At 41.6% G+C, this 24,381-nt stretch overlaps 1 long non-coding RNA gene across 2 annotated transcripts in view; it reads left to right on the top strand.

The window, feature by feature from the left end:
* Positions 1 to 24,381, top strand: part of LOC138928930 (uncharacterized) — a 1,213,248-nt gene that overhangs the window by 732,389 nt on the left and 456,478 nt on the right. For both annotated transcript variants that reach the window (XR_011445338.1, XR_011445337.1), the window contains exon 4: positions 5,023 to 5,161. This is a non-coding gene — a long non-coding RNA (uncharacterized lncRNA). The remainder of the gene's footprint in view (positions 1 to 5,022; positions 5,162 to 24,381) is intronic.

The following is a 24,381-nucleotide window of genomic DNA, read 5'->3' as shown; positions in this document are numbered from 1 at the left end:
ACCTGACTTCCAGTCATTTGGTCCCATGAATACTGTTGTGTTTACATCCGGGCACGTTCTGGGTATCATGCAGTCAGATGTACTGCTCATGTCTCGACCAATTATACTGTGCCCGAATCCTTGTAGCGACCAGTTTCCTGATGCAACCATACGTTGTGCCGCCTTTCCTGCTGTCAATTGCGCTTGGATATCTAGGGAATATATTCCGATTATGATTTCGAGTGCTTTGGGAGGGTTGACCTCAGCGCCCCTGATATGCAGAGCAGTGCCTGCCGCTAGGTTCTCTCCATAAGCTTATTATACGTTTTCTTCTCCATGGCTTGCCACCACACTAAGACTCCATACAGCAGAGTCGGACGCACTACCGATATGTAGGTAGACCCAATGCATTAGAGCGGGTGAGAGGCCCCATGTGCTGCTAAGCATCTTCTTGAATGCATATAACGCTATGGTGGCCTTTTTTACCCTCTCTACTACATTGGCCTTCCACGTCAGCTTGCTGTCAAGTACAATGCCGAGGTATTTGACTTGTGTTTTCGGGGTCAGCCTGGTTTTGTTAATTTTCGAGGGGATCCGTTGCGGCACCTTGTATCTCTTGGGGAAGAGAATTAGGTCCGTCTTATCCGCATTGATATTGAGTCCTACCTTCTCCGCCCACTCACATATCTCACATAGGTCGTCTACCACCAGATTCCATAGGAGGGGATTTGCGCATGCATTAGTGCTGTTAAGGCCTCTTCGCTGCCCTCAGTCCACTGTCTGTCGTCGCGTTTGAGCTGACTCTGTATGGTTGGCTGCTTCGATAGCAGCTTCCGGAGTCTAGCAGTTTCCGGGGCAGTCTCTATATTGGAGCAGAAGTTTCTCCATGAGTTTCCTTGCGCCTTGCGTATTTCTTTCTTGTCGTCCCTAAGTAGGACTTTGTATTCCTCATTGATGATATCATTATTCGCATGCTTGGCGATTTTGAAGAATTCTTTGAGTTTGTTGCGTCGGAGTGAAAGGTCCTTATTCTGGTCCTCTTTCTCGTGTCCGATATAGGGCATGATGCGTGGTACGCATGCAGCAGTTCTTTGAAGAGGGTCTCTAGGGACTTTTCTATGTCTTCCGCGGATTCTACTATGCCCGGAGAGATCGCTAGCTGTGCCGCAATAGTCTCCTTGAACTTTCCCCAGTTAGTATTCCGGGGGTTCCTGAAGACTGATTGTTTTGGCTTCTACCAAGCTCATGAGTTCTTCTGGTGGGGCCGTCCTGTCGTGTGCCATGTAGCAGGAAGCTACCAATAGGCGCTTTTCCCCGCTCTCTAGCATTACCACGGTCAACTCATCAGAGCTGTAATGTAAGGTTAGCGTGTAGACCCTTCCGTACGGTTCTATTCCTGCTTACTGTTGGTGGATGGAGCAAATTGTAATTTGCGGACATCAGTCCGGCGATGGCATTGCCTGAGGCGATCCATGGCTCCTGGACCAAAGCTATGTCGGCGGATCCTTGCTCCATGGCTATGAGGAGTTCCGCCGACGCGACCTTGCTCTTATGGAGGTTGAAGTGCAGCACCCTGAGTGTCATGGGTACTGGCCTCACCTCCATACGACGGGTTGACTACTACGGTCAGGTCACCGTCCTCTCCTTCGTCGGACTCATCCAGCGTCATTTCCCTGTCGGCATCCACGATGGTTTCCAGACCTAGGTCCTTCTCCACCACATCTGCCTTCAGGGTGTGAGCATCCTTATCCCCGGGGTAACGCTTTTTGAGGCGCTACCCATGCCCCACGTCATCTTCCCGTATCTGGGATAAAGGATGTCATCTGCCTCCTTGTTTATCTGGAGGTCTGCACTTTGCCCCCCCCTCTTGGGTGATGGGGCCGCAACGTGCAGAACCTTCCAGTCCGCGGTTGGGATATCCGGGTTCTGACGCTGCAGCAGCTTCAGCGCCCGGTCCGCTTGGATTGCGATGGGGAAGAGTACCTTCGCTTTTGGAGTGGATGGGATTAGCTCCCGGTCCACCACGTCTAACTTGGCTCCCTCCCACAGCGCCTCCTACTGGCAGACCGCTTGCGTCAGCTACTTTCTCGTCGGGCCATTCATGCACTTTAGGATTTTGACCCCATTAAGCCACCGAGCGCCATCGAAGGTGGGCATGGGAGCTTCGGGATCATCCTCCATCCGTGCGTACAAAGACTCAACGAGCCGCGCATGCACCATCTTCCACTGCGCCGCGGTCATTTTACCGGCTTCATCGCTTCTGTCAATAAGGGCCACGATCAAGTGTCGTTTGGTCACCTCACTGACTTTTGCGGTTTTTTTGGGCTTTTTCGCCATTTGGCCCTAGGCCCGCGTTGCCGCTTGCTCCCCGGTGCGTCCATAGAGGCGCTTTCGGTTGAGCGTTGCCTTTTGTTGGCAAGCGTCTCCTCCACCTTGTTGGCGAATCCGCCAGTCGATCCCATGTGGGGGAGTTTGGCGAAGTGAAGCCTCCCCTCAGCGATTTTTTCCTCAGCCTAGGTAAGCTTTGCCTTCTCCTCTGGGGATAGGGCGGCTTTTTCCTGGAGCCGATCCTGGATGCGGAGGGCAGCCTTGTACAGCGCCTTGGCCTTCATTCCCTCGCTTGACCGCTTTGGCCCGTCCCTGCGCTGGGAGCTGATGCCTGGTGAGTGGAGAAGCTGCACGCTCTCAAGGTCCGAGTCTGTATCGACTATGGCACGTGAGCGGCCACATTAGAGGTGTAACCGCGGGCGACACGCAGAGAGGATTGCTTCCCCCCGTGCCCGCCGGTGGTAGCGGTCACGCCTTCCACCGACGTTTGGGCTGACATCCCAGCCCTGGTTTCTTCCTTTAAACCCTTCAGAATGGTTTCTTTTTCAGGGGTACCACACACTTGCGTTTTATGCCTTCCGCCAGGCACCTCCACCCATGGCTAAAGGCTTACTTCCTTAGGCTTTTTAGGGCAGAAGGAGTTGAACCATGGCCTTTGCTAGACACTGTATTATCGCGGACGGGGCAAGCAGTAATGCATTACCCGTGTCCGGGCTAATATAGTGCCCATTGCCCAGCCGGCACCCTCGGGGGAGGGGGGTTCAGATGGAGGATTTTTGCCAGGTCAATAAGTTATTAGTTTCCTAACATTTTAATTGGAAACCATCAAATCAATCAGTTTGCCACACCACAGCCACTAAAACCATTACAAGGACAATTACTATTCGCTATGACAATCAACAAGTCGGAAGTCTAATCGCTTAGTGTTCGCGGGATAAATTTGGAAAGTCATTGTTTTTCACATGGGCAGTTACGTAGAGTGCTTACGAGTTGTGGAGCCATCCGCTTTGTTTGTGTTAACGGCCGTCGTTCGATTTTCATAAAATTTAAACCGAAATTCTGAAATGTTTATAAACGGCCATTCCTTAAAATATGTGAAAAACAACGGAGTTATTTTATTTCTATACCTTTGCAGGGTATTATGAATTTGCTTAAAAGTTTCAACTCCGCGAAGGAAACATTTCCGATACTATAAAGTAGACATATTCTTCATCAGCATTAACAGCCTAGTCGATCTAGCCTTGTCCGTCTTTCCGTCCGGCTTTCCTTTCATATGTTCGACCCTATAAAGTATATATATTCTTGATCAGCATCATCATATCTTATAGCTGCCATAGGAACGATAGGGAAAGTAATAGAAAAAATTATAACTTCGTTGTTTTTAAACGTATTTTCATCTACTCTGAGCTATTAGCTTTTGTCATTATTTCAGAATTTTGGTATACATTTTTTGAAAATCGGACATATGTATAGCTGCCATAGAAACGATCGGTAGATGTAGAGTAAATGTAAAGCTGGGAATGTAAAACTGTTACTGTCAAACTGTTAACACAATAAGTATAGGTAAAATGTAATGAAACTCTGTTTTGTGAGCGTTTTCAGCTTTAAATCTATAATATAAACATCGAAACTAATCTGCAAGGGTATACAAACTTCGGCGTGCCGAAGTTAGCTTCCTTTCTTGTTTTCTAATTATTTTATTTTACTTTTTAATCTTAATGCTCCAATTGCAATCTGCAAGGGTATACAAATTTCGGCGTGCCGAAATACTTCCTTTTTTGTTGTATATATTTCCTGTAAGTTTCTCATTTTTTAACCAAAATATATAGATTTTTAATGATCCAACTACAAACTGCAGTTGGTTGACAGTGTCATAACAATAAAACAGTTTGTTTCACTTAATTTATTTTTTAAGCTACCATTATAATTATAATTATATTATTATACCCTTGCAGGTTATTATAATTTCAGTCAGAAGTTTGCAACGCAGTGAAGGAGACCTTTCCGACCCTATAAAGTATATATATTCTTGATCCGTCTGTCTGTCCGTCTGTCCGTTTCTACGCAAACTAGTCCCTCAATTTTAAAGCTATCTGAATGAAACTTTGCATATAGTCTTCTATGTGCTCTCACTGCTTTATATGTCGGAACGGGCCGGAACGGGCCGGATCGGACTACTATATCATATAGCTCCCATATAAATGGTCGATAAATTTTAAGAATTTTAAAATATTATAACTTGGCTGTTTATCAACCATTTTTCAGATATGGCCATTTTATGCTATTTGAGAACTTCGGTGAAAATTTCATGAAAATCGGACGACTATATCTTATAGCTGCCATAGGAACGATCGGGAAATTAATAGAAAAAGAATTATAACTTCGTTGTTTTTCAACCTATTTTTATCTTCTCTGAGATATAAGCTTATTTTATTAGTTAAAAATTTTGGTATAAATTTTATGAAAATCGGACAACTATATTATATGGCTGCCATATAAACCTATCGGTAGATGTAGAGAAAATGTAAAACTGGGAATGTAAAACTGTAACTGTCAAACTCTCAACATAATAAGTATAGGTAAAATACAATGAAATAATATCTGCAAGGGTATACAAACTTCGTCGTGCCGAAGTTAGCTTCCTTTATTTATTTATTATAATTTCTGTATTTAAGAACATTTATGCATGCATTACCTTTTTATTTAACATTCTAGTATTTTGCTCGGATTATGGCTGTTTACCTTTCCGGAAAGTCCTAAATTTTTACTGGAACATGGAGAAGTAGAAAAGGCTATAGACGTTCTGGCTCATATTTATGCACAAAATACAGGAAACAAATCAAGTGACTATCCAGTAAGAAAATATACATTTTGAAAAATATTGTTCAGTGATGAAATTTTATATATTCATTATACATTTTTATACCCTTGCAGGGTATTATAATTTCAGTCAGAAGTTTGCAACGTAGTGAAGGAGACGTTTCCGACCCTATAAAGTATATATATTCTTGATCAGCATCAACAGCCGAGTCGATCTAGCCATGTCCGTCTGTCCGTCTGTCCGTCCGTCTGTCCGTCTGTCCGTTTCTACGCGAACTAGTCCCTCAGTTTTAAAGCTATCTGAATGAAACTTTGCATATAGTCTTCTATATACTCTCACTGCTATATATGTCGGAACGGGCCGGATCGGACGACTATATGATATAGCTGCCATACAAATGTTCGATAAATTTTTAGAAAAAAATTTTAACTTGGCTGTTTTTCAATATTATTCCATCATTTTTGAGATATAGCCTTTTTATTTTATTCCAGAATTTTGGTAAAAATTTTATGAAAATCGGACCGCTATATCTTATAGCTGCCATAGGAACGATCGGGAAATTAATCAAAAAAAATTATAACTTCGTTGTTTTTCAACGTATTTTAATCTACTTTGACACATGAGCTTCTGGTATTATTTCAAAAAAATTTATGAAAATCGGACGACTATATCTTATAGCTGCCATAGGAACGAAAGGGAAAGTAATAGAAAAAATTATAACTTCGTTGTTTTTCAACGTATTTTCATCTACTCTGAGTTATGAGCTTTACTTATTATTATAGAATTTTGGTATACATTTTATGAAAGTCGGACAACTATATCATATAGCAGCCATAGAAGCGATCCGCAGATGTAGAGAAAATGTAAAGCTGGGAATGTATAACTGTAACTGTCAAACTGTAAACATAATAAGTATAGGTAAAATGGTATGTAACTCAGTTTAGTGTCTGTTTTCGGCATTATAATTTATGACATAAATATGAAAACCAATCTGCAAGGGTATACAAACTTCGGCGTGCCGAAGTTAGCTTCCTTTCTTGTTGTAATTTATTTTACTATCTATATATATAAAAATGGAGACAAAAAATGTTACTAATGGCATCACAAGAGAATGGCTGGGCCGATTTAGCTCAAATTTTTTTTCAGTTGTTTGTAATTGCCAGTAGAAGGTTATTACATACATTACATTTTGGGAAAACCTTCCGAAAAAGTCGCTAGCGGCTCAACAGATGTAGACACTGTTGTATGTAAAATTCTGAAACACCTTACAAAGATCATAGCTGCGTTGGCATTGTGTATCAATGAAATCGGTAAAAAAATATTTAAACAAAAAAATCGAGTTAACGAATCAATACCAACAATACAAACAACAAACAATTGAAAGTAATGCCTGCTGTTTGACGATCAAGTCTTGGACGGCGTTCACGTAATGCAATAAGTAATCAGAATTTCCGTAATAGTCGGACGCAGGAGAAACGTACAGAAATAAATGCATCTATACGTGCCCAAATGGCACAGCTTCGCGCTGCACAAAGACCACCTCAAGCCCGACAAAATAATAGAGGAAGACGAACCGCGAATGAAAACTTGAATCGCGCTGCATTCGCATACAATTCTGAAACACCCGACAAAGATCTTAGCTGCGTTCTTATTGGTTCATTGTCTGTCGTATGTCAGCATTGTAATGCACTGAAGTTTCGGTTGGTAACCCTTGGCTTATGCTGTGCAGTGAAATAAGTTTGTTCCGCCGACCACAAATCCTCCCAAGGATAAGTCCAGGAGTTTTAGTTTTAATTTATTTGAACGATTTTATTAGAACTTTGTATTTTTGGTTTTTATCTTGGTGCGGCCATGGTGCCGCTCCAGGGTTCAACAGTTGGTTTTTAGGTGCAGCTGTGATGCCGCTCCAAGGCTCCAAGAGTTAGTGATCTTACAATATTCCTTAAGTTATAATATAAGCTAGGTCTCGTAGCTGCGCTGCTCACAGGCGGCGGCAGAGAGACGGTTATGTATAAGTATTCTTATGTATAAGTAAATGTACTTATATACTTTAGCTATGCGCTCACGAGTGGAGGCGCGAGGGGGTATGCGCGTGTAGTCCGTTCGATGTAAATATGCCGACACTAGCACTTTCTGAGTGCAGGCTATGCCTTAGCGATCGGTTCATATTTCGGCCACTTATGGTTTATGACCGGGACTTTGATTTGTATAAACACTGCAACATTGTATTACAGTGCGCACTCTTTAAGTACTCTGGGTACAGTGCGTATTCAATATGTGTGCATACTACATCTCCCTCCTTTTGAAAAATAACGTAATATAATGAAGTTATTTTATACTAATGTTTATAATTAATACACTTTTAATGGGTTTTTGCTATTTTTTTTTTTTGTGTTTTGTTTTTGTTTTTTTTTTTTTTTTTTTTTTTTTTTTTTTTGTGTATTGTGTAAGTGTATTAATGTGTGGATATGAGTATGTATTTATGAATGTGTATGGCCATACTAAATGCAAATTATGAAATGAAGATTTTTAACCTATCCTTATGAACTGTTTGGGTCTTACGTTTATCGTTGGCTATGACTATATTATCCCTATCACCTATTTCCGTTACAACGTAAGGACCGGTGTATTTAACATCTAGCTTATGACCTGTTTCGTTTTTTAACAAAACTTGGTCGCCTACTGATATATCTATATCATTAACCCTATGGTCGTATAATAATTTATTCCTATTCTTATTTGATTCTAGCATTACTCTAGCTCTTTTATAAGCTAGTTCTAACCTATACTTAGATTCCTTAGAATAGTCATCTATATTATAAAGTGGTTCTACACTATCTATGCTATTAAAATGTTTCGGTAAATTGCTTGTTTTACCGAACACTAACTCATATGGACAGTAAGTATGTGCCATAGAGGGGGTCGTGTTGAAACAGAAGACAAAATATTGAAGCCATACGTCCCAATCAGTTTTATCAACCGATATGTAGGATCGTATGTACTCATTGAAAGTTCTGTGACTTCTTTCTATTGTTCCAACGGTCTGGTGGTGATGTGCTGTTGATGTGATATTCTTTATATTCATATATCTGCACAAGTCATCTATGATTGAATTCTTATATTCGGTTCCCATGTCCGTAATGAACGTCTTCATTGGACCGTACTTCAGAATAAAAGATTCAAATATAGCTTTTGCTATGGTATTAGCATTTTTATTTGGAATCGGTATTGCAACTAAATATTTCGTTAGATCACATATTAATGTGACTGCATACTCGTTACCATTTTCAGATTTTGGTAGTGGTCCGATGGTATCCACTATCACTCTGTCAAATGCATGTGTTGGGGTGTCTGTAATTGTTAAAGGGGTCTTTGTATGCTTAGTTATTTTAGCTTTTTGGCATTTTGGACATTTCCTTATGTACTCTTTTATGTCTTTGGACATATTTTTCCAGTAGTAGTGTCTCTGGACCTTGGCCAAGGTTTTTGTGATGCCAGTGTGACCTCCTTGTATTGGATCATCATGTAGCGTAGACAAAATAGCTTCTTTCTCTGTATCTTTTGATACTAGGGTCACCGGGTTGAGTAGCGCTACTCTTAATGATTTCAGTATTTTATTGCCCATTAATTTGAAATTATCTATTGATATTGTGTCAAAGATATTTTCCCACGGTGCCACTTTGAGTTGGCTGATACTATGTATACCGGCTTGCATTTCAAGCCTTTGGAAAAATTGACCTAAGTCGATAACTCCATTAGTATATAGATCGCTAACTTCATATCTTGCAATAATTTTCTTGCCATGTTTAAATAAACACAACATATCTTTTATATGCAAGGTCACTACTTTACGTACTTCGTCATTGTTTATGACGTCGTAAACGTTGGGCTTAGAAGCTTTACTCAGAAATTGCGTTGGCAATTCTTTTTCTTGATGTTCCGCGCGGAATTTTTGTCTACTTTGATATCTTGTAGTGACTTTATTTATAGATCCTGTGATTTGTTGTAAATCTTTGATGGTTATTCTTGATAACGCATCAGCTACGTAGTTATCCTTGCCCTTCAGGTATTCTACCGTAAAATCAAATTCCTCTAATTCAAGCCTCATACGTGTCAGTTTTGAACTTGGGTTTACCATTGAGAACAAGTAAGTTAATGGTCTATGATCTGTTTTTATTGTGAAATGGTTGCCATAAATATATGGTCGAAAATGTTTTATAGCCCAATGAATAGCAGCTAATTCCTGCTCAGTAGTACTCTTGTTACTCTCTCCTTTAGTAAAGGATCTTGATGCGTATGCAATAGGAAGTTGGAGTCCATTATGGTTTTGAGTTAAAACCGCTCCACACGCTTGTTTACTTGCATCAGTTATTATGCAGAATTCTTTAGAAAAATCTGGATATTGTAACAAGGTTGGATTTATTAATGCCGTTTTAAGATGATCGAAGGCATTCTGGCATTCCGATGTCCATTCGAATTTTACATCTTTTTTGCATAACCTAGTTATGTGACGAGAATAATCGGCAAAATTTTTTATAAAGCGCCTATAGTAATTGCAAAATGCAACGAATCGTCTAGCGCTGTCCGCGTCATGCGGGACTGGGTAGTTTTTTATAACATCATATTTTTTGTCGTCAGGCAAGATTCCTTTATCAGTGCATTTATGTCCCAAAAATGTGACTTCATGCATGAAAAATGAACATTTTTCAGGATGTAACTTTAGGTTGTGTTTCCTACATGTCTCAAAAACATCAGTTAGGTTCTTAAGCATGTGTTTTTCGGAACAACCTATGACTATTAAGTCATCCATATAAAGAAATGCTTGTGACGGTTCTAATCCCGAGAAAGCAATAGTCCTCATTCTCTGGAATGAATTTGGGGCTATTTTCAAGCCAAACGGTAATCGCGTGAAGCGATACGAGCCATTGCTCGTTGAAAATGACGTTATATCCCTGGAACTTTTTTCAAGTTCGATTTGGTGGAAACCCGACATTAAGTCTAGGCATGAAAAATATTTAGCTCTACCTAGCTGATCTAGAATATCATCAATTCTAGGTAAAGGGAATTTATCTGACAATAGTTTTTTATTGATTTGACGATAGTCAATTACTAATCGCCATTTCTTCTTGTCAGAGTCCGGGAGGGACTTCTTCGGAACTAATAAGAGTGGGCTGTTGTAAGGGGATACTGATGGTTCGACTATTTTGTCGTCTATCAGCTTTTGTACTTGGTCTTGAATTTCTTGCACTTGGCTGTGCGGACTTCGATAATTCTTGATATATACTGGCTCGTCATCCTTTAGTCTAAGCTTTTGTTTGTAAAAGTTATTTGTTGTTATTGATTCGGTTTCAAGTCCGAATATGTCTGTGTATCTGGTGCATAGATCTTTTAATTGAGATTTGAATAAAGGCGGGAAGTTTTTAGTTAATTTACTCATAACGAATTCATCTCTTCCTTCGTTATTTCCTTTTATTATATCATAATTATGCAAAGTTTCATATTTAATACTGTTTAAGCTTACAATTTTTGTGGCATTCGTTGTATTTATGATTCGGACAAAAGTATTATTGTGGTCGGATATCGTGTTTGCGATATAAATTCCTTCTTCAATTTCTTGATTTAATATCAGAATTTGATTTTCTGCTGAGGGAATTCGTATTTCTCGGACAACTTCGGAACGTGCGGGGAGCACTGTGGCATTACTTTCACAAGAGTGAAGTATTTGCAATTCAATTGAACAATTTAAGTTATCTGGACGAAGAATTAGTGAGTCGCCTCTTTGTGTGAAATCTAGTTGGCAATTGTATTGTTTTATGAAGTCAATACCTAGTATGCCATCGCAAGGTATTGGGAAACTTTGGTCGACTAAGTAAAAGTCGTGTGGGATGATATATTTGCCATTAGTGAGTTCTACACTGGCTAAGCCAGTTGAAAATATGGTTCCTTCGCCTATTCCCGATATTTCGGTTTGTACTTTATCATTGATTATCTCAAATTTATCTATATTATCTTTTAATATAGATATGTCTGCACCAGTATCAAGTAACAGAGTATAACTTTTGCGTGTGCTTTCGTTTTTTATTTTTATGAAAATGCTTAGATTAAGGTTGACGGTTTTGATAGAGCTAGTTGTTTGCTCTAGATATCTGAAGGGTTTGGCTGGTTTTCCGAATTGGTTTGAGCCAATCGGACATTGTTCTGGTTGTTACGGTTATTTTGGTTTGATCCGCTGTTGTTTCCGCTGCGGTTGTTTCCGCCACGGTTGTTTCCTCTATAATAATTATTGTTATTATTATTATTATTATAGCTGCGGTTATGACCGTTATTCTGGTTGTTTTGGTTATAGCCATTATTTCGGTAGTAACCTCGGCTATTACCTCTACCGCGATAATTATTTCTATAATTATTACCGCGATAGTTGTTACCTCTTTGCGCATACAATATGGTATTGGCATTTCCCGTCATTTCAGTACTACATTGTATGTACTTAGTGACGGCTTCATTCATTGTTGTGAAGTTGCCAGCTTCCAGTATTGTCTTCAGTCGGCCATGCTCACAATTTTTGACCATTGTGGAGATGGCTTCCTTCGTGCTGAATTTATCAGCGTGTTCGGCTGAGAGGCCTTCGTCGATATACGAAGCTTCGAGGAGCTTCCGTAAATTGTCAATATCGGTAGTAAATTTTTCGGCTGTTTTGCCTTTCTGGACAGTCTTGGCCATTTTGGCCTTTATTACGTCGGATGTTTCGCCGACTACTGTATCCTGAAGTTTTCTGATTATGTCGTTTATGGTTGTTTCATCTTGAACTTTATAAAGAGTAGATCCTACAATTTTGGACTTAATAACTTCTACAGCTATATGTTCAAATGTACCCTTCGTTAGATTAACTAACTTCAAGGCCGTTACAAATCTTTGCAGATGTAATTTTTGGCCGTTGAATTCGGGTATGGCACTCGAAATTTCTTTAATGTATGCCCTTTGGGCAATCGTTTCGTCGGCCATGGTGATTGTACTGTTTAGTTTGTTATTTTGCGAGCTCTCTGAAGTATCTGAATCCGTTGAATCCAGATCAGTGTATACTGCCGGAATAGTGAGATTGTTTAAATCTTCTTCTTCTATTTTCGGACTTACTTCAGGTGGCTCTTCTGACTCTTCCTCGTCTGTTTCTGTCGATTCGGGGTCAGGCGCAGTGGAGACTGCTATTGGTATGGTTAATACGGTTGGTACCGATATTTCCAAACCGAATTTCTGTTTAACAAATAATAGATTCGATCGGAGGCGTATCAGAAGTTTAGATACTTGTGTCCAATGATCTTGAGTCAACCTATCTTTATGCTCATATATTAGTATACGTGCTTCGTTAAAACACTCTACCAATATTTCGACGTGTTTCCTAACAGTGTTCTTCTGGATTGGTCTATTCTGAGCTAGGGACTTGTACGATTTATCAAAATTTGTTTTTATGCCTGCTAACTCGTTATAAATTGCATTCCAATCCATACCTTTGACTTAGCCATTGAAATGTATGAGGTGTTTGTGTTGGTATTTGTATTTATTTTTAGTATTTCATTCAAATTTTAATTATTAAACATTTTGTTTAATCACTGTTGTTAGTGGCCTTTTTTGTTTCTCAAATTTTGTCCAGGTCATTTCCCCGGCTTATGTATTTCTTCTTTAGGCATCTGCTGTGCAATTTGTAAATTTTATAGAAAAAATTGGCACACATGATAACAACAATGATTATTAATAGGATATGGACCCAGTATAAGTCTATGTTACTGGACTCTACTTTGTTGATTACGTTAGCAGTGGAGTCCACTGTTTTTATATCAAGTGTCATTTTTATGGGTTTTGTTTCAAATTCTATATTGTTTATGTTATTGAACTCTTCTGTCGAGTATTTACTTATAGCGTTGCTTCGCATAAAATTTTAACAGTATTCCTGCCTACTTGGTCGCATAGCTTTACAGGCTACGCTGCTAATCGGGCAGATAGGACTCCGCTCAATTTTACAAGGTGGGTGTAAAAAAAAGGTGCATCGCAGTACACTCGCAAAAAAATATGCAACGCAGTGCAAAGTTTTGTATATTCTGCTTCTCCGGAGTCCAATGTCGTCCGCGTCAGCTGGTCGTCGCCGGTCTGGCTTCGCTGACGCTCCCTCGAAGGTGTAAGAGGCGGCCTGCCCCTCACACTTGCGCTATCGGCTGCTGCTGTCCAGGGCCTATGAGCTCAGGCGATACCGGTGCTGGTCTTCGCACAGGTTATTATTCAGCTGCAGTTGTCCTGGGCCTATGGGCTCAGGCGGTACCGGTGCTGGTCTTCGCACAGGTCTTCTGGTTCATGCACGTATATTCACATGTAACCGAGTATAGGGGTCCGGGGCAGTCATTCGGGCACTTCTGCGATTTTTGCGGATTTTGTTTAGGTAGTGGTGGCACTGTTTTTGCTGCGTATGTTGTTTTTACTCGTTGGTCGGCGGTGTTAGGAGTCGTGGTGCTTTTTGTTGTTGGTTTCTTTACTTCGATTTTTAGGAAGTCCAATTCAGCTTGTAATTTTTGCGCTGCAGCCCACGGCGGTGGTGGCTCGTTGGTATACAAAAGCCACTTTAACTGGGCTATTCTTTTCTTCATGCGATTTTTCACGCCAGCCCTTTTCATAACGCACTATTGTTGATTATCACTTGTTTTAGGTCGGTATAGCACGACTTCCATGTCGTAGAAATAATGAATAAATTCCTCGTGTGCAGAGTCGACTGCTGTTCCGAGATTTCTTCCCGCGATGCACTGCCAATTTCCCCCGTGGTGTGTGTTAAAGTAAGCTCTCACTTCCAATGCGATGTCTTCAGTGTCCGTAACACCTCTGTCGATGATGCCGAATAGTACCTCAAACGCATCCCATTCCAAGAATGCGGGGAAATTACCCTTTTTAACCCCTTGGGGCTTAGGGTAGGACATTATTATTTAGTGCACTTTCACTTTTCACTTTTTCTTGTTGCAGGTTTCTCATTCACTGGCAACGGTCGCCATGAAATAAGTTTGTTCCGCCGACCACAAATCCTCCCAAGGATAAGTCCAGGAGTTTTAGTTTTAATTTATTTGAACGATTTTATTAGAACTTTGTATTTTTGGTTTTTATCTTGGTGCGGCCATGGTGCCGCTCCAGGGTTCAACAGTTGGTTTTTAGGTGCAGCTGTGATGCCGCTCCAAGGCTCCAAGAGTTAGTGATCTTACAATATTCCTTAAGTTATAATATAAGCTAGGTCTCGTAGCTGCGCTGCTCACAGGCGGCGGCAGAGAGACGGTTATGTATAAGTATTCTTATGTATAAGTAAATGTACTTATATACTTTAGCTATGCGCTCACGAGTGGAGGCGCGAGGGGGTATGCGCGTGTAGTCCGTTCGATGTAAATATGCCGACACTAGCACTTTCTGAGTGCAGGCTATGCCTTAGCGATCGGTTCATATTTCGGCCACTTATGGTTTATGACCGGGACTTTGATTTGTATAAACACTGCAACATTGTATTACAGTGCGCACTCTTTAAGTACTCTGGGTACAGTGCGTATTCAATATGTGTGCATACTACAGCAGGTAGCAAAATTAAATTGCCCATTTTGGCTCATCCACCAGAGCCATTGTATTCGCTACTATATGGAAATTCAGCCCAAATGAAACAGTTTCCTAAAGCTTGTACAAAAATATAACGGATGCTTTCAAATGACGTCATTTGGAGCCGAGGCTTTTCATCAATCAGGCTAAAATCCAAGTTATAAGGTAATGGCGTCTCTTTATTATCAAAATTAACAACTCACATTTTTTAGAAATTGCATCCAGATTCAAGGGCAAATTCACTACCGAGCGGGCGCTTTGTTATCACCACAAAACAAATATGAACTAAATCACCGCTGTGCAATTTTTACAGCAACTAAACGTAAAATTATCGAACAATTGCAAAATCTTCTCCATGAGCATAATGAATTGGTCAGATTGTTCAAAACCGCATTGGACGAACACAAAATCATTATCAGCTGACAAAAAACCCATTGGTAGCCATGCAAGACAATTTAATGCTTCCACTATCAATGAAGTCGCAGTGGTGATTGTTGGCGAGAATGTGGATTCACGCGATATTGCTTTTAAGCGTCGGGATAATGGCCAAGTGCAGCGAGTTTATGAGACTTATCGGTCATATGATGCTCTTCAATACCCGTTGATGTTCTATCGTGGAGAAGATGGGTATCACTTCAACATAAAGATGGTCAATCCAACTTCAGGTTTGTTTACAAGTCATCACTTCTTTTTGATTCTACAGCTAAGTTTGAATTCAATTTTTAGGAGAAGAAACGAATAAGAAGGTTAACTCTATGAATTTTTATGCGTATCAATTGATGATTCGACTAGATGTTGACAATCATCTGTTAAGATACCGCAGATTGTTTCAACAGTACTGTGTCGACATGTACGTCAAAGTAAAAACGGAACGTCTCAAGTTTATTCGTTTTAATCAGTCGAACTTGCGGTCAGACGAGTACATTCACTTGCGTGACGCCATCACTACTGTAAGACACGCGAACAACATCGGTTGTTTGACCAATCTCCCAGCAACTTATGTTGGAAGTCCGCGCCATATGCAAGGGCAAATTTAAAGGAGAGGAAGTTCTTATCCCACGAATTCCGATTATTCCAACAGATCTACCATTCAAGAGGATTCAGTTCCCAGTTCGATTGGCATTTACGATGACAATCAATAAATCGCAAGGCCAATCGTTGGAAGTCTGCGGGATAAATCTGGAATATCAATGTTTTTCACATGGGCAGTCATACGTAGCCTATTCGCGTGTGGGAAAGCCGTCATCATTATTTATTTTTGCACCGGATAACAAAACAAAAAATATTGTTTATCACATCGCTCTACACTGATTTCGCGTCAAAAAATTTCACAACATACATATTTAAATTACCAGTGTTCTATTATTACTCTGGGGCTATATGAAGTCGTGAAATTGGGGCGAGACAAAGTTCGCCGGGTCCTCTAACATAATATATACTAAAATATATATTTATTTACTTCGTTGTCATTTTTTAAGGGACCGTAAATAATGATTATTAATGTTTTCCTTTAAACAAAGAAATCATCTACTAAAATATATATTTATTTACTTCGTTGTCAATTTTTAAGGGACCGTAAATAATGATTATTAATGTTTTCCTTTAAACAAAGAAATCGTCCACTTGGCAAGGTCGTAAATATAATCGAATTACGAGTATACCAATCGGGTTCAATTTGGATACTCTTTCAAGATAATCAATGCTGAAATCTAGATTTTTATTTATTTATTTATATAAAGATAACTCATAGTTTATACTAAAAGTTAACTAAAAATTAATGAGCATTGGCTGCTATGGCCTACCGCTCTACTGAGTATTAACAAAAGGAGATGTGTATGGTACATGTTATAAATTAAATGTTATGTATGAGATTGGTTTTATGTAGAAAGTATATGATTTTGTTGGAGTTTGCTGCTATTGGATTCGAAAGGAGATGGATTGGGTTATCGTGGGAAAAGCAAATGGTTCTAATATGTGAAAGTGCAGTGCAGTCTATTAAAATGTGTTGGATGTCTATCGCTGAGGTGTTGCAAAAGGGGCAGATACTTGTTAGGGAACTATTCATATAATGGGCGTTTGTGAGTTGTGTGTGTCCTAGTCGTAGCCTATTTATTTATTTTGTTGAGGTTTGTGGCTTTGAAAGAGAAGATTGTTGGGGTGTTTAGTATGATCTGTTTGTACTATTGGGTAGTTTGTGCTTGAAGACTGTTCAGTTTGTCAGTATAGTGTTTGTATTGTTCCGTAGACATAAAAACGCAGAATTTGTTAGATTAATAATATTATTTAATGATTATAGAAATAAGTATATGAGTAACATTTGTTCAGCTTTAAAATATAAGACGCGTTTCAATTTCGTTTTCTTTTGCGGCCAACTTCTATTTCACCACTGTGTGACCGTTCTTTTTTAGTTCATTAATCCCAGACCTATCGATACAAATCTTACTTTCTATATATGAAATGTTCTTTTTTATATCATAAATACCAAATACTGAATTCTTTAAATCCCCCCGCCAGGTGAATTCGTCGGGAATTCACTACAAAGTTTTAAAATAATGAAATAATGAATTTGACCATCCTTCGCAGCATACACTTCCACAACTCGGCCTCATTTCCATTGTTCTCGCGGTAGGGACTCATCCTAAATAATAACTAAGTCATCCATTTTGATTGGCTCTTGCTTATCGTGCCACTTAGGTCGACAAATCAGTTGAGGTAGATATTCCGTTATCCACCGTTTCCACAATTCTCCATTGTTTTCGCATGCATAAAATATTCTCTGGTGGATTTGGTGTTTGAGTGGTATTTGCGCATCCCAATAAGAAATGGTTGGGTGTCAGGGTCTCTTCTTCTTCAATTGGTAGCTCTGTTAATGGCCGGGAATTTAATATGTTTTCTGCTTCAATTAGTGCCGAACGTAGTGTTTTGACGCGTGGTGCTGTCAGAGAGCGACTTCTTAAGTAGTAGTTTTATAATGCGAATAAGTCTTTCCCAGCAACCGCCAGCACTTGGGTTAGCGGCGGAGTTAAATATCCATTCAATTTTCTGTCGAGCCGTTTCGTTAATCAGGGCATCAATGTTGAAGAGTCTGTCATTTGTAGATAGTTCCTTTTGAGCTCCTATAAAATTCGTGCCATTGTCGCTTCTGATTACCACTGCAACACCTCGACGATTTACAAAATTCCTTAGGCTTACAATAAAGGCATCTGTTGACAGGCATTCGACCAATTCTAAATAAGTTGCTCGTATTGTAAGACAAGTAAGTATGGCTGTCCATCTCTTTTCACAACGGCGACCAATGGTTACATTAATGGGTCCGAAAAGATCAACACCACAATATGAAAAGGGTCTGACATACGGACATAGTCGATCAATTGGATGTTGGCCCATTAATGGTACAGCTGGTTGACTTCGATCAACGATACATCTATTACAGCTTCTTTGAACACGTTTTAGTAGGCTTCTGGCTTGTGGTATCCAATAGTTTTGTCGGCTTTCATTAATGATTACGGAAACATTCTGATGGTGATACTTGACGTGATAATGTTGCATTATTAGGAAAGACAGTCTGTGGTGTTTTGGCAGTATTATTAGACGGCGAGCACTGATAGGTAAACAATTTGCGGCGTCGATTCTTCCAGCTATGTGTAACAAACCATCATGTTCCATATATGGTGATAATTTGTATATGCAACTCTTCTTCGACAGTTGTGCATTTTGAGTTATCGCTTGGATCTCTTCTCCAAATACTTCCTCTTGAGCGGCTCTGCATAAGATCTTCTCGGCGTCCATTATTTCGACTGCAGACAGAGGACCCAAATGTTGAACTTTTGACCTTGACATCCAAATTTTCTTGGCACGAAGAACCCATCCGACGACTCTGGTCAGTCTTGAGAAGGAAGAAAATTTGTCGAAATTGATAGAGGAATAACTTACTTGACAGTTTAAAATGGCTTTGATCTTAATTTCGTCTTCAAGAGTCTCTTTATGTGTAAAAATGTTCATTGCAGGCCATTCGATTTGATTTGACGGAGATACGCGACGGCAGCGAAAGCTTTCTCACTTGCATCGACACATATGTGTAGCTCTTTGGATTTGCAGATATCTAAACTAGGAGAATAACTGCGGGGAGTTTGAAATTCTGACATCTCTTGTAGGGCAGTCCATCAGTTTTTCCATTCTAGTCTTAAGTCTTCTGGCAAAGTTTCGTCCCATCCGATATAACGGCTCCATGTCTTTTGTATTAATATGTTCGCGTATATGTGGAAACCGGCCAGAAATCCTAAAGGGTCATAAATATACGATGACCTTGCATTACCTCTACCCAGATTCGATGAAATTTTGTTTTAAATTTGTTTTGTGTTCCAATACATGCCTAATATTTTATCATGTGTGTTTTGTTCGTCTATCTTCAACATGTTATGTATAGCCTTTGTTCCATTCAACGTCTCCTGCAGTCGTACCGAGTTCGAAACAAAACCTCTGAGTTCAAAACCTCCACTTTCATGTATGTGTACAATGTCTTTGCAAACTTTTATAGCGTTTTCCTCTTTGTCGAAGCTTATTACCAAATCGTCGACGTAATGATGGTTTAAGATGGCTAAAACTGCTTCTGGCACGTAGTCCTTAAATCTCTCAGCATTTTTGTTTTTAATAAATTCGGCGCAGTACGGAGAACAAACTGCCCCAAAAATTAATGAAGTCATGGCGAAATGTTGTAATGGCTTAGATGGATTACCCTCTCTCCAGAGGAACCTTTGTGCAGACTGATCTTCAGGTCGAATTTGAATCTGTGAAACCATCTCTTTAATATCTGCTGCAACTCCAATTTTTCCTTTCCTAAAATGCAATAAAATGTCTATTAATGAATTTGTTTGTTCTGGACCTTTTAACAATGATGAATTGAGCAATACACCATTGACACTTGCAGCAGCATCAAAAACAATACGTAATTTGTCTGGTTTATGTAATGACTCTACTGAAAAGTGTGGTAAATACCATGTTCTCTTGTTCAGTACTTCGTCATTTGTGAGTCTTCTTGCATATCCTTTCTCTAAATATTTGTTTATTTCGGCTTTATACTTCTCACCATACTCCTTGTTCTGTATCATCTTCTTCTCAACTTTTAATAGTCGGTTCTCTGCCATAGAATAACTTCCGGGTAGTTGTACATTCCAGGGACTGTAAATAATGATTATCAATGTTTTCTTTAAACAAAAAAATCATTAACTTGGAAAATTCGCACAAAGAAACGAATTATACCAATCGGCTACAATTTGGATGCTCATTCAAGATAACCAATGATTGCTGAAATCTAGAGTTTTTATATATTAAACCAATTTAAATTATTAATTTTTAAGTTTTACTTACTCACTCAAAGAATAATAATTATTATTTTGAGCGAAAAAAGTTCGATCAAAAAATAATGATCAATTTTTGAGCGATATTTTTTCGATCAGAATTTCGCTCAATGTGTAATATCTTTTTTCTCAGAGGGGTCTTCGAAAAAATTTTTACATGCTTCTATGGATCAAAAACGTACGATTCGATTCATAGAAGCATGTAAAAAAGCGGGGGGGAAACGAAAGCTCCTGACCTGAACATTCCGCCCCCCTTGCAACATAGTCTGCTCCTCCTTACGGCGTGTGACAGGCCCCGGACAGGACCCATCCAAATACGGTTCTTTGGGCCACCGGCAATCCATCCTGCACCTTCAGGAACCCATGCTGCATCACTTTAGGGTACACATCCGCGCCCAGGACGACGGAGATCGTAGCCGGAAGGTAGAAACGTTTGTCAGCTAAGGTGATGTCCTTGAAGTAAGCCCGCACAGTCTCATCCAACTGTCGGATCGGAGTGCGGACTTTGAAAACGAGATCGAGCCGGACATGGGCGTTCGTTTTCGAGCCGACGGTGGCTGAACAGATCTGTTCACCACCCACAGCGGTCGTCGCAAGTCGCAAAGAAGCCGCCAGCGACGAGTCAATGCAGCTCACAGGCGTGCATGGGTCGATGAGCGCCGCCGTGTCGAACACTCGCAGCGCGGTCGGGAGGAGGTTTACGCTGTGTCGCTGCAGCAAAGTGGCCACTGAAGGCCCGGTCGGAACTCCCTACGTGGCGAATGCCGCGGTTCGTGGAGAGGCCGACGAGTGCCGTGGAGAGGCCGAAGAATGCCGAGGAGAGGCCGAAGAATGCCGAGGAGAGGCCGAAGAGAGCTGAGGAGAGGCCGCAGAGCGCCGAGGAGAGGCCGAAGAGCGCCGAGGAGAGGTCGAAGCGTGGTGAGCAGAAGCTGGAGCGCGACGAGAGGGCGGCGTCAACTGACGCGAACGGCGTCAACTGACGCGAACGGCGTCGATACAGCGGCTGCTCTTGCATATGCAGCAGTGTGTGGTGCTCTCCGTTGCAGATCTTGCACCTATCGCCACGGCGGCACGCTCCATCCGAATGCTCGTGAGCCAAGCAGTTGGCGCAATAGCGATTCGCGAGGACCGCGCGGAGCCTCTTTTCGACGCTCAGCCGCAAGAATCTGCGGCACTTCCGTAGAGGGTGGACTCCGTGGCAGACTCGGCAACGGTAGGAATTTATACCTCGTGTACGTCTGCTCTCCATTTCGACGGCGCTACGTAGATGTGGGATCATTGTTTATAATCTGGAGTAGGATACAAAAGAAAGAATTAGTATGGAGTCGAAAATATGACTTAGAACTAGCGAAAGAAACAAACTACGGACTGAGGTTACGGCTAGTTTTTGAGATTTTTCGGAGGTCGCCCCCGGAAGCAATACGACTTTTGCGACAGGGCGCTTAACGATTCCCCGAGCAGTACGAATATTCACTACTCGGACATGACCATCGGGTCCGGGAAACACGGAATCAATCCTGCCGAGCCGCCACTCATTGGATGGCAGATTATCGTCCTTGATTATAACCATCTCGCCCACCTCGAGATTTCTTGTGGGGACTTGCCACTTTGTTCGCTTATGGAGCTCCTTGAGGTACTCTTCCTTCCATCTCAGGCGGAATTGCTGATGAAAGGCCTTAAGGTGCTGCCACCGGTTGATAATAGAAGTGGACGCACCCTTAATTTCGGGCTCGACGGTGGCAAGAAGGGGTCCACCCACTAGAAAATGACCTGGCGTGAGTGCTAACAAGTCTGTGGGGCCTTCGGACATCGGGGCGAGTGGACGCGAATTTAGACTGGCCTCAATCTTGGCCAGCAATGCGGAGAGTTCTTCGAACGTATACTTTCGAGTGGCTGTGGATTTATAAAACAGGGTCTTGAAGCTTTTAACTCCAGCTTCCCACAATCCTCTTGGGGGTATGAATTGCCAAAGGAGTTCCTGGTGACTATAAGCATTCGTCACGGACTCCTTGACAGCTTGCAGAAATTCACGCGACAGCACTGCGGCTGCACCAACAAAGGTCTTCCCATTGTCCGACTGAACTTGTCGAGGGCACCCTCTTCGGGAGACGAATCGTGCGAATGCTGCGAGAAACTTCTCTGTTGTGAGGTAAGAAGTAGGCTCTAAATGGATGGCCTTCGTGGAGAAACATACAAACACCAACACATAGCCCTTGGTAATCAGGCAGGCTCTCCCGGTGTAGTTCTTTATGTCAAACGGTCCGGCATAATCCATGCCTGTGTACGTAAAAAGCCGCGAAAAGGACGTTCTTTCTTTCGGTAATTCGCCCATGAGTTGAGTCGGCAACTTCTTTTTGTGGATCACACATATTTTGCAGGAGAAAATTACTGACTTGACTAAGTTCATGACCCTTGGTATCCAGAATTTTGGGCGGATCAGGCGTACCATTAGCTGATTACCGCCGTGCAAGGATATGCGATGCGTAAAGGATACAAGGAGACGCGCCAACTGACAGTTGTATGGAAGAAAAATCGGATGCCGTTCATCATATTGGAGGACTTCGGAGGCCGTCACCCGACCACACGCCCTGATGAGGCCGTGAGGATCAAGGAAAGGATTCATGTTCTTAATAGAACTGGATGCTGGAATTGGCCGCTTTTGGCTCAGGCAGGCATATTCAAGCGCAAAGTATCTGCGTTGGGTCATGAAAATTAGGAGTCGCTCAGCTGTGGAAATCTCTGTATTGGATAGCTGCAGCTCGCCTGGAATAGGTCGTTTTTGCGAGCGTTGGATGAAGCGCTGAACATAGGCGAAAGCTCGTAGAGCCTTGTCGAGCTTGTAGAACCGTTCAAACATGTCCTGCTTCGGGCATGCTAAATGGTTACGTATAAGTCGCTTCTCGATGTCGATGTCGGAAACTGGTTCGTAAGGCGCAGGCCAGGTATCTTGTTGCTGAGTTAGCCAGGAGGGCCCATGCCACCACAGCTCACTGGTAGCCAGCTCTTCAGCCGTTACTCCACGACGGGCTAGATCTGCTGGGTTGTGCTCGGAACGCATGTGAGACCACTGGCTGGCATCAGCATTTTGAGCGATTTTAGTTACTCTATTTGCGACGAAGGTTGTCCACTGACATGGTGGCTTGTTCAACCATGCCAGCACAATAGTGGAATCAGTCCATAGAAAAGATTCTATACGACCGAAGGGAATCTGAGGCAGAACTGCAGTCCACAAGTCTGCCAGAAGGACGGCTCCACACAGTTCTAGACGCGGGAGCGAGACGGTTGTTACCGGAGCGACTGGATGCGAAAGTAAATCGCTGCGCCATAAGCCTTTTGGGAAGCATCACAGAAACCATGGATTTGGACATGCACTCCCGGTTGAAAATGTACCCAACGCGGGATGCGAACTTGGTGGAGGAAACTGTAGCTCCGAAGGAAATCATGCCAGCGATGTAGTAGGTCTGCAGGAAGAAACTCATCCCATTCGACGCTGGCTAACCAGATATCCTGCATCAGGATTTTGGCCTGAACTACAAATGGGGAGAGCCACCCAGCTGGATCGAACAATTTCGCGATTTGGGATAAGACGTCGCGTTTCGAATAGTTTGCCTGAATGGTGACCTCTGTTGGGACAAAATAGAACTCATCCGTCGTAGCGTTCCACCGTACTCCCAATGTCTTAGTGGTGCTGACCTCTTCGAGATCAAGAAAATCAGTCGAAAGTAGATGCTCTTTAGGAAGTGCTTTAAGGAGTGCACGTTCATTGGATGTCCACTTGCAGAGAGGGAATCCAGCTGAGGTCAGAGCTGCTTGCAGCTCCTGAATGGCTAAAATAGCTTCAGCTTCTGTATGGGCTCCGGCTAGCACATCGTCGACATACATATAGTTTGAAATTATATGCGACGCCCGTTGATATTGGGCGTTGACATCGTCGGACAATTGTTGCAGTGTTCGTAGGGCCAGGAAAGGGGCACAATTCACTCCAAACGTGACCGTCTGAAGCTCGAAGTCGGATATATTCCCTTGGCCATTTCGAAAGAGAATTCTCTGAAACGGAGTGTGCTCTTGGTTTAGGAGAATTTGCCGATACATCTTGGTGATGTCGGCATTGAAAACGAATTTAAACGTCCGCCACTTCAGGATTTGAAGAGTGAGATCGGACTGCAGTACTGGCCCTGGATACAGAATGTCATTAAGGCTGTTCCCATTGGAAGAAGGACTGGATGCGTTGAAAACTTCGCGAACTTTCGTGGTCGCACTTTCGGGCTTGAATACTGCGTGATGGGG

This window comes from Drosophila kikkawai, chromosome 3R (genome assembly GCF_030179895.1).
Source record: "Drosophila kikkawai strain 14028-0561.14 chromosome 3R, DkikHiC1v2, whole genome shotgun sequence".
NCBI classification, from domain to species: Eukaryota; Metazoa; Arthropoda; class Insecta; order Diptera; family Drosophilidae; genus Drosophila; species Drosophila kikkawai.
The sequence above is the reverse complement of the archived record's forward strand: the minus strand, read 5'-3'. Positions and strand labels throughout refer to the sequence as shown.